The 11,563-nt window shown below is 34.7% G+C and overlaps 1 long non-coding RNA gene across 10 annotated transcripts in view; it reads right to left on the bottom strand.

Annotated features, from left to right (window-relative positions):
* LOC100817327 (uncharacterized) overlaps positions 1–11,563 on the bottom strand; it is a 30,065-nt gene that overhangs the window by 7,488 nt on the left and 11,014 nt on the right. For 4 of the 10 annotated variants that reach the window (XR_005891195.1, XR_005891194.1, XR_005891198.1 and 1 more), the window contains 3 exons: positions 2,612–4,598; positions 810–865; positions 80–439 (listed from right to left, as the gene is read on the bottom strand). This is a non-coding gene — a long non-coding RNA (uncharacterized lncRNA). Of the gene's footprint in view, positions 1–79; positions 440–809; positions 866–2,611; positions 4,599–11,563 lie in introns of those variants that run through there. The other 6 variants (XR_005891200.1, XR_005891201.1, XR_005891199.1 and 3 more) reach the window with 5 other exon arrangements.

Here is an 11,563-nt window from a genome sequence, read left to right as displayed (position 1 = left end):
AAGAAATATTAAAAGATAAATAGTATTGAATTAACATAATTTAAATGACATTGATTTAGTGGATAATAAACAGATAAAATTGCATACAACATTGTCATTCTACAAGAAAAAAAATTCAACAACACGGTCCACAAAAGTTGTTGTGACAAACAACAATATCTAAGAAACCATCCTTTCTTTTCTAAAAACAAAAACATATTGGCTCACAAAAGTGGCTTTCCATAGTGGGTTCTCGCAAGATCTCTTCTAGCTTACAATAGAGCCACTGCATGAACGTTTCTTAAACTCATTACCCCAAGCTATCTCAACCTCAACTTTGAGGTCTTAAGATTCATCACAGATTCAACTTCCTTACTTCAACTCTATGGCCTTAAGATTCATCACAGATTCAACTTCCTTACCTCAACTCTGTGGCCTTAAGATTCATCCCAGTTTCAACCTGCTTAATCAACAAAGTAAGACCTTTCAGATAGTGTAAACTGATGGTATATGATGATAACTGCATGCTTTCAGGTCATTCACCCTGGTTTAAATTGCATAATTGTCAATTGCTCTATAAAATTCACATAAAGATTATCAAATAAAAAATTGTCAAGTGTTATTACAAATTAAGAAGCCATAACACATTCAAAAGCATACACTCAACCATTGTGCTAACTTTTGAATGACCAAAGTAGCAAAATTGTAATGGAAAGAATAAATCAATTTTATATTGAACCATTAACAACCACCCATATTCATAACTTCCAAGAATACATAAGGAAATGAACAGGTATAAGAGCATCTTTTTCTCTAGCATCGAGCTTTACCTCCAATGTAGATAACTCTTTATTGAGATCCAAGTATATTGTAATGAATCATATTCCTATATTAGAGGATACGAACAAATTAATAAATGATACCAGAATAAATAAATAATAACACAGAAACAAATATCTATCATCCCATTTAAAATTATATTTGCAAGCCTGTTGTTGTTCAAATCATCTTCTTTATTTCAAATTATTACATTAGTTGTGACAATCTTCTTTTCTAACTCTTCAATGTCCTTCCCTTTCTATTTGCAAATGTTGTTATTCTCATTAACTTCTCTACAGTCATCGCCCCACACATCTTGACTCTTGGGCACTATCACAACAATTTCAGCATAAAATAGAACCAAAAACATGCACCAATAACAAACAGAACCCATAAGACCCAAAACCTAGAATCGAAATTACATCTCCAGTAATAAGATATGCAACAACAAAAAATATATAACTTCACGGTGCAAACACAACTAGAGAAAGCGCTTTCTACATCGGTTGTTTTTTACATACTACATTGGTTATGCGACGTCATTATAGCGTGTGTCGTAAAAACTAGGTGGGACTACCACGTCGGTTCAGGGCGACTAATGTAGAATGCAGATATGTTCTAAGACGGGTCAAAGACGAAGACCGTCTTAGAAAGTACCACGTTCTAAGACAGTTCTACGTACAACCGATCTAGAAAGCAGCATATTCTAAGACGGTTCACTCAAGAAATCCATTTTAGAATGTAATACTTTCTACATAGAACCACCTTAAAAAGTATTACATTCTAAGATGAGTTTCTAGAGTTGACCGTCTTAGAATATATTGCTTTCTACATCGGTTGGACGTAGAATCGTCTTAGAAAGACTTTTTTTTTTAATTTTGTTTTTTTATCTCATTTATTTTTGTTGAGGCTAATCATTAAGCCTAAATTTGTATATAAAATAATCAATTAAACACATAAAATTAAGCATTTTCACCAAGCTAGGCCAAACATGCTTGTACTCACTTGAAAATCTGTATACAAAATAATCAGTGAAACACATAAAAATAAAGCATTTTGACCAACAAAGCAAGCTGGGCCAAACATGTTTGTAGCACTCACTTGAAAATTTTGCCATTTTATTGAGTATGACATAGGCCTATTACTATAAGGTTCGACATTGATTGCAAAAGATAGACAAGAAAAAAAATTGTAAGAAAATGACTACACAATTCAGTAATATTTAAGTTAAATAAGGTTCATGATCAGCATAGCAATGTACAGTGATTTACATTTTTATTATATATAGGCAGAGTTTTTAAAAGGGAAGTGCTATTAAGTAATAATTAAGTTAAATTCTGCATATATAAGAACACAAAAATAAGGAATTAATGAAGTTAAAGAAAAAAAAAAGATTAAACAAAAGATTGACCCGAAGCCACATTAGCCTGGAGTTCCAAATATTAACATTTCTCACTCGTCCTGATCAGTTGGGTAAAGTAGATATATATTCCACCACAGTGAATTAGACGCAGATATAATCTCTTTACTAACTTCAGGCTGCTATTCAAAACTTTTGAATTATATTATTAATAATTGGATTATTTTATGAAAAGTGTGATACTGTGACTTATTCAAGATCGAGTTAATACTAAAAAACGATCATATCAACTCAGAATAAAAAAGCTGTAAGGTAGCATGAATTAAATGGAGATATTTTTTTCATTGGTATTGCTAATATAAATGGACATCTTATTTTATAATATAATTATCAAAAGATTAAGAGCAATGACAACATTTCATCCTAGAAGCAGATTATAGCATTACAGTGTACCTCAACATGGTCGGCATGGAAGAGATCAAATGCCCCATCAATGTATACAATACGTGCATTTCGTCCAGGACCCTAAAATAAGATGGAGTGACAACGAATCATTGCATGAAAAAGTTCAGCAAACTGTAATGAAGAAGACAAATTGCCTCTAACAATTTTCAACTTGAACACACTAATTGTCCCATAAATTTGGAACACACTAATTCTCTCTTAATTTTATAATTTTGAATATATTTCAATCAATAAAAATAAATATGTTAAAAAATATGTTGCTAGTTGTTATTATCTAGAAATAGAATCCTCCGCAACATGTTTGGCGTTGTATACTATATTTCATGCAAATATACATGAGTTTTAGAATCCAACACGCTATACAGCATCAAATATCTATACCTCTCCTCCATGCCCCGAATAATCTTACCTGAACATCTTCATCCTCATCATCGTCTTCTGCAAGCAAATAATATTACCTGAAGGAGAATTATAATAGAAAAGGAAGTTGACAGTCATGTGCATACTCATCTTCAAAGGGCATAAGGCTTAGTATCTATTAACTTATAGGCATCAACTTTTGATCTGGTTAACTAAGACTAATGACCTGCTCTTTGTTCAGGTGATTAGAAGCTGGAGTAATGAAGTATGTAGTCCCCCCTCCCCCTCCCCTAATATATATTTCTTTCTTCACTTATTTCTACTCTCAGTAACTCACATAAGAACCTGTACGCTCATTTTTTCATAATATATTATTGATATTTTTTGTCAATTATTTTAGGCTATGCTTATTTTGCTTCCTATCTGGTTGCATTTGTCGGGAATAAGGTGCTTGAATTGTAAGACTAAGTCTCCTGGTTCATTCGTGTATTTCCACAAATTCAGAGCAAGGAACAACAGCTTATAGAAATTGCCAACAATAGCCAGTGATGCAGTAATTTGTTGTGTTGCTTTCTGTTCACATGGTTGCTTTTCTGTGGCTTCAGAGACAGCCATTTAATTTGCTGCCACATTCCAGATGAAGATTGGAAAGCTTATCCCCTTTTATTGTCAGGTTATTGTTATGGTTCATTTGTTGGCTTCATATTTTGTATTGTGTTCATACATGACAGCCATATCTGTCATTATGCAGAATGGGAGAGGCAAGTCCAAACAATTAGCTTAGGATGCTATGTACTGTGTTCATACATCACAGGCATATCTGTCATTTTGGAGCTGTTGATGGATGTCTTGATATTGTAGGAGGATTTTCTTGGGATATGTGAGGATGATATCTCCTCGGACTCTAAATATATCAAGTAAGATAAATTTGACGAGAACGAAATTAATGACCATTGTCTTGGTCACAACTGTGAACAGACTACAGCTGGTGTGGCTTGTGGGTAAGTTTTGCTAGTTACATTTCCTATTTCGAGAATAAAGGGATGTGTATATTTTGGTCACACACGCGAGAACCCGGATACGAGATACGATGGGTATATGGTACTTCGCTCAGAATATTATTAATATTAGTATCCAAAAAAACCTGTGGAAACTTATTCCAATAATGACTAAATGACCAAATGAGACCCTACACTAGTACTATCCCATTACCTATAGACACAAACAAGAAAGAATAAAGGGAATGAATCCATTGAAGAAAATCATACATAAAACCAGCAGTGTCGTACTAGTTACTGGGTTATACACTATTTGACTGAAGTGAAACATTGACATGAACCAAATTGGTATATTGGGGGCCAAAAATTACAAAACAAAAACTATTGATTTCAAATCAGAGTACAACTATTAAATGACTATTCTGCAGTTGAATATGAAAGAAGGGTCAGAGCAATTAGTAGAAAAAGCAAACCTTGTGCTTTACGGCATCTATATATCCGTGAGGATTGTTGTAACTGCTGGCTTTGCTTTTAATGCCTGCAACAGCTGTGTCTGTGTGCTCCAACTACGCCAAGTTCAAGTATGAATTGAACCTTCCCACTTCACCTTAATTTCCCTGCTTGCAATGAACACACATAAATGGGTTATACTATAACAAACAGCCTGTGCAACTAATAAGCATTTAGTTGAAAGACATGTTGTCAACCGCAGCTACCTAGCTATAGCCCACCAAAACGTTTGACTCACGTTTCTGTTATGTGACTATATACTAGTTTTGGGTTATAAAACTTGTATATAGTCACCTCACAGACAAAAATGCGACCAGATGGGGACATACACATGTACCCTTTATGACTAGTTGAATACCCTAGAACACATTCAGTGGAACGAATTTCAAGTTTGTCAGAATGATAGGGATGCAAAAAAGGGTTAACAATCACCGCCAAAGACCTTAAGAAAGTTATAATCAGAAAAAGTGTGAAACAAGGCATGATAAGCTGTGTCAAAATTAACAGGAGCTAAAGGTAAGCGATTACTCAGATAAACTGCAGTAACAAAGGCATGATCCCCAGGATTAGCTTTGACTTTGATCCTATATGTTACCTTCCAAAGTTCTTGATATTACTCTAACAGCCTCTCCTAACATGCCTACCATATAAATTCATAATATTGAAACTGAAAGACCACACTCATTTTTTCCTTCTTCATGACAGAACCACCTAGTACTAATGCACCAAAAGTATGACAAGTTGAAATATCCCAGTTAATTAAACTTCACTCAACAATCATATACAATTTATGCCCACACTGGTCTTTGCAGAAAGGATAAATGCGAAAACTTCAATCAATGAAACAGATGAACAAGCCTGCTCTGACTGTATTCTAAATTGCCCTATCGGCTTCTACCATTGCTTAAAGTTTTGGCAAGGCTACCTCAGAAAATAAGGGACTTGAAGATTACAGACCTGAACATATATCGCTCTCTCTTCTACGAATGATTTCATACAATATTATCCATATCTATTGCTAAAATGAGTAATGCCCATGCTGGACTGCCTTTCCTTTCTTTTTGGAAGTGTAACTTATGGTTATATATTCTCACTCCTTTTTATTTTATTTCTTTATCCATTTATTCCAAATTAAATGATTGTATTATTATTATTATTATATTTTAAATCTCTAAAAAATACTTATAGTAATAAATAATAAATGTGATAAATTATTTGTAACAACTACGAGTGTTTTAATTTTTTGAAATAAAAATAGAATGTAATTATATATATATATATATATATATATATATATATATATATATATATATATATATATTAGTTTGCATTATTATTTAATATAAATAATTTAAAATATAATCTTTTAAAAATGAACTCAAACATGGATTGAGATCAAGTTACTTCAGCTACAACTTTTAAATAAGGGGATATCCTAGTTAGTCATTAGTATTCTGGTAGTGTGAATAGTTTTTTTGATCAGCAAAAGTATATATATATATATATATATATATATGAATATATGAAGTACCAGAGGTACTCAGTACAATAGGGAAGAAGCCATACAAAATGGTTCCGTAAACAGACAAACATAGTCTGAAAAGGAACCAATCTATGACTCAAAATGAAAAGTACATCTGCTGATAATCCTATTTATGCTACCCTCTGCTACTGTAAGAAGCTCTGTCTAAGGTTACTTGACCAATGGTTAAAGTGGATTGAGAAATCTTTTTCCGCACTTCTGATCCAAGTCCATAGTAGAAACACTGCATCCTCAAACAATTTATTGCCATTGAAGGTTGCATTGGAGAATAGTATTCTGTTTCGCATCTGCCATATAGACCAGTTTACAGCCAGCCACCAGTACTGCCAACTCTTGACCCTTATGCCATCAAGCTGAAGAAATGAATGTTGAAGGAAATGGTGTTTTTTGGGTTTGAAGGGAGCGCACCTTTGACATTCATCCAAGACATAGTATCCCACCAAATAGGTTGGATTTTGTTGCAATGGATGAATAAGTGGGATGCGTCCTCGTCCACCCTTTTGCAAAAAGGGCATAGCGAATCCAAGATCTGCATTTGCCTTTTCTGCAGATTTTTCTTTGTTGGCAACCTGTCCTTAAATAATCTCCATGCGAAAACAACTATTTTGCTTGGAATCTTTATCTTCCATAACTCCTCAAAGCATTCCTCCTGATTTCCAACAGCCAGCTCCTCCCTTAGCATATTATAAGCGCTGTGTGTAGAGTATATGCCTGATGGATCTCCTACCCACTCCCATCCATCAGGAATCTGCTGTTGTATAAGGTTGACTTCAACCTCTCTAAGGAAGCTAACAGCTGAATCAACTTCAGACTCAAACAATGGCCTTCTCCAAATAAAATTCCATTCCCATCCATTATCTTTGTGGCAGCCCATTTGACGAATAAGCTGATTCTGCTGGTATGAGACAATGTATAATCTGGGATATTTTTCTGCTAATGATTCCTCCTGGCAAATCCACCTATCCTCCCAAAACCTGATTTTATTCCCCCCTCCTACCTTCCATTTTAAGCCATTTTGGATGACTTGTCCTTGATGTGAATGATGAAGGGCTCTTTTCAGGTCCCTCCACCAAAGAGATTCAAATCTTCCCTCCTTGTTTCCTCAATGCTCCTCCATCCACCATATTTGGACTCCACTACTTTAGCCCATAATTTCCCTTGGTGCTGCAAGAGATTCCATTTCCATTTGCCGAGAAGAGCGACATTAAAATTGTTGATGTCTTTAATGCCCAGCCCTCCCTTTTTCTTTCGATAAACACACGGTCTCCCACCTAATCCATGCAATCTTGTTTTGATCCACTCCTCCCCACTGAAACCTTCTTTATAATTTTACTAGCTTATCCACCACTAAGGAAATAAATGGGAATTGATGTTAGCACTGAATGTATTAAAGTCACTCTCCCCCCAAACAATATGTGTCTTTGTTTCCATTTTGTCAATTTTCTCTCACACTTATGAATAATGGACTCCCACATCTGACACTGCCTCGGGTTGGCCCCAATGGGTATGCCAAGGTACACAAAAGGAAAAGGCAGCATGCTACAATTCAGGTAATCAGCTGCAGATTGCTTCCATTCTTCGGTCACCCCAAATGCTCCAAAACAACTCTTAACAAAGTTGATTTTTAGACCCGATACGACTACAAAAGTCCTAAGTATAGCCTTTATTGCTTTAACATTCGCCATAGATGTTTTCCCAAAAAAGATTGTGTCATCCGCATACTGTAGTATGCTTATGTTCACTTGATTGGACCCAACTGAGAAACCTTTGTATAGGTTTTCCTCCATAGCTTTCCTCATCAACCCGTTCAAAGCTTCCGCTATGACATTGTAAAGGAAGGGTGCTAATGGATCCCCTTGTCTAAGTCCCCTTTGAGGAAGGAACTCAGCCGTAGGGCTACCATTCACCAAAACTGAGATGGATGCGAATTTTAAACACCCCTTGATCCATTTAGACCATTTTGGGCTGAATCCTGTTCTCCTTAACATGTACAACAAAAATTCCCATGAAACGGAGTCGTATGCTTTCTCATAGTCTACTTTGAATACAAGGCATGTTTTGTTACTCCTTTTGGCTTCTTCAATGACCTCATTTGCAATTAGTGCACTATGTAATAAGTGTCTTCCTTCAATAAATGCAGATTGGGCTTCATCTATGATAGACGGCATCACCTTCTTCATTCTTGAAGCCAATAGCTTCGCCACGATCTTATACATACAACTTATTAGAGAGATAGGTCTGTATTCATTCAAGAGTTGTGGGTCGGCCACCTTGGGAATTAACGCTATGAAGGATGCGTTACAGCCTCTAGGAAAGATGGCATCACCTTCTTCATTCTTGAAGCCAATAGCTTCGCCACGATCTTATACATACAACCTATTGAATGCAGATTGGGCTTCATCTATGATAGACGGCATCACCTTCTTCATTCTTGAAGCCAATAGCTTCGCCACGATCTTATACATACAACCTATTAGAGAGATAGGTCTGTATTCATTCAAGAGTTGTGGGTCGGCCACCTTGGGAATTAACGCTATGAAGGATGCGTTACAGCCTCTAGGAAAGACCCCGTTAGCATGAAATTCATCAATAAATCTAAGAACATCAGGTTTGAGCAGCTGCCAAAACTTCTTGATAAACTTGAAGTTCAGCCCGTCAGGACCTGGGCTTTTATCGCTCTTGCAATCCTATACAGCCTGTTCTACCTCCTCCACTTGAAAAGGAGCCAACAACAAGTTGTTCTGATGCTGGCTGATAGTTCGAAAACTGGTACCATCAAGCCTGGGCCTATGATAATCTGGTTCTTGGAATCTTTGGGAGAAAAAAGCTCTAACTTCCTCCTTCACCTTATGTGGCTCATCAATCCATGTACCGTCAATCATGACCCCCTTTAGGGAGTTATTCCTGCGATTGGCATTCATCAACAGATGGAAGTACCGTGAATTACAATCGCCCTCCTTGATCCACCTGGATCTCGCCTTCTACCGGAGCAAGGATTCATGGTGTGACACCCTCTACCCTTACAATTATAACTAACTAATTAAATAAATCATACAAAATTTATTTAAAAGATTATAAACACATAATAATAAAAGAAGAAGAAAAATGCAAAATTAATTAATAATTTTTCTTTTTAAACACATTTAATTTAAATCAATTCAAAAGGGTAAAGGTTCACATCCACTTAGTGAAAACATAATAGAATATTTTTTTTTAATAAAAGATAAGATTATCCCGACTCAAAACAAGGCCGTTCACTCTAAATAAATAATAAAAAAAAACTAAAGAAGAAAAGTATAACACAATTATATCATTCAGTAAATCATAATCCCTATCACAGACTAAGTCTCTCCATCTCTAGGATGTGACTCATCATATGAAGGCTCACCTGAAACAAAATGGCAATCAGCCCAAACACAAACACACACCGGGAGTGAGTTATCACATTTGTATATAATAAAACATTAGAGCATGTGAAACATATAATACTTAAAGCTGAATTTATATAAATAACATTACTGCACAAAATTGCACACATTATTCACACCCATTCAAGTTTACACACTCCATAAAATAACATCAACCACAATTGTTAACTCAATGAAATTCAAGCACAAACGTTATGCAACAATTATACTAAGACTCAAGCCTATATGCAATGTGGTACCATGTCAGTGAAAAACAACACTGGGGCGCTTAGGAGTACATGACAAAGCACACCACACAATGGGTATACTCGGTCACTCTCACTAAGTAACATCATAAGGTGACCAGTCAGGGTTACTCTGTTTTGCGAGAATGCCCCAACCACATGGGATCAACATGGGCTTAAAGGAGCACTCAAACCGAGTATCTTTACCCCCAAGGCCTAGACTCTGAAGAATCCGTTTGGGTCTCACCTTCCTGATTCAGGTCCAACCCCTAAAATATTTTTTTTTATTTGCACGCAGACACTATTTATGAGTTATATAATACCCACGACCTCACTCTTATATTTCAAACATATTTAACAAATTGCGCTATAGTTTAACCCTTCAGGATCCTAACTATGAATCCTACAATTTTCTTTAACACTGCGCATAAAAGTTCTCTCAAGGTACACACTGGTCGGGTTACTGTATAACTCATAACTCACATGACAAGTAATATCACTACAAATATCAATCACACACTCATTCACAACCATGTTTCATGTCTACAGTTTAACATTTCACACTCTAACTAATTACAAAATATACTCAACAATTAAATAACAATGTATCATAATAATAATAACATACAATATTTAACTTCAAGGCTTATAAACAAGTAACTATAAAATACACGTAAAATATATATATAAGTATATTATATTCAAAATATATAACAAAATATATATTAACGTAAACGTAAATGTACATATTATATATAACATATAAAAAGTATTAAATATATATTAATATAAAATAATCACAATAATATCAAATATATCATTAAGTAAATACAAATTATATATAACAATAAAATATATACTCATATTGATTTCTATGAACAACATGTATACCTATATTTTAAATATATTTCAACTAAGTTGCCAACATCAAGAAAATGCCTAATTACAATGTGAATACAACTTTAGTTAATTTCTTTAAATGATTTTAGCCAATTCAATTATCCAACAATCCCTACACCTATGAATTTCATGACAAAAAATCACCCACGTGAAATAAAATATAAAGTTTGTAAAAAAAACAGTATCAATATATATGTACACATATACACTGCGGTATAAAAAAATAATTATTTGGACACAATATACATTAGCACAGGAACAAGATTGAAAGGCCAACATATCTGGTATAAACAAATCACCACCACACAATTTTTATGCTAATTATAAAGAATTCTAATTCCTAAGGTACACACCTAACACAGGAACACATCAATCCTACAACAAACTCGCAACAGAACACATCAATTCTACAACAAACTCGTAACAGAACACCAATTGGTTCATCAAACACACTCAATCTGCGATTAAACATGAAAACATAATTAAATTCATAAACACCCCAAAATAACCCAAAAATTGATCCTCTAGGGATCCCTACACATGTTCATTCTAATCCCCAAGCGAGAGTAACTCATCTCTTACCTCGAGGTAGTCGCTTAAATGTTCTCTGTTAGCAATGGTGGTGTCTCTGGTGCTCTCTAGAGCTCCTCCTCTGATTGCTCTATTAGGGTTCTTGTGCGTCAGAAAAGAAAAAGGGGCAGAAGTGTTTTGTAAAAGTTGCTTTAGGTTAACATTTGGTTTATATAGTGGAGATTTATGACCTAATTATATTTTTATTTATTTATTTATTTATTTATTAACTTATTACTATATTATTTATTTATTAACAATTACGGCTGTTACACATGGGCTTGTGCAACTACCCATAGGGCTTCTTGAAGTTGTTTCCTTTTCGTGACTTTTTGAGAAGATAGTTCTCTATGGCTTGTGTTTTCCTCTAGTTTGTTTAATTCAGCCTCTATCTTCTTGACCCTTTT

The sequence above is a fragment of the Glycine max genome, chromosome 4 (assembly GCF_000004515.6).
Source record: "Glycine max cultivar Williams 82 chromosome 4, Glycine_max_v4.0, whole genome shotgun sequence".
Taxonomy (NCBI): Eukaryota; Viridiplantae; Streptophyta; class Magnoliopsida; order Fabales; family Fabaceae; genus Glycine; species Glycine max.
Note: the sequence above shows the minus strand (reverse complement) of the source record. Positions and strands in the feature narration are given on the sequence as shown.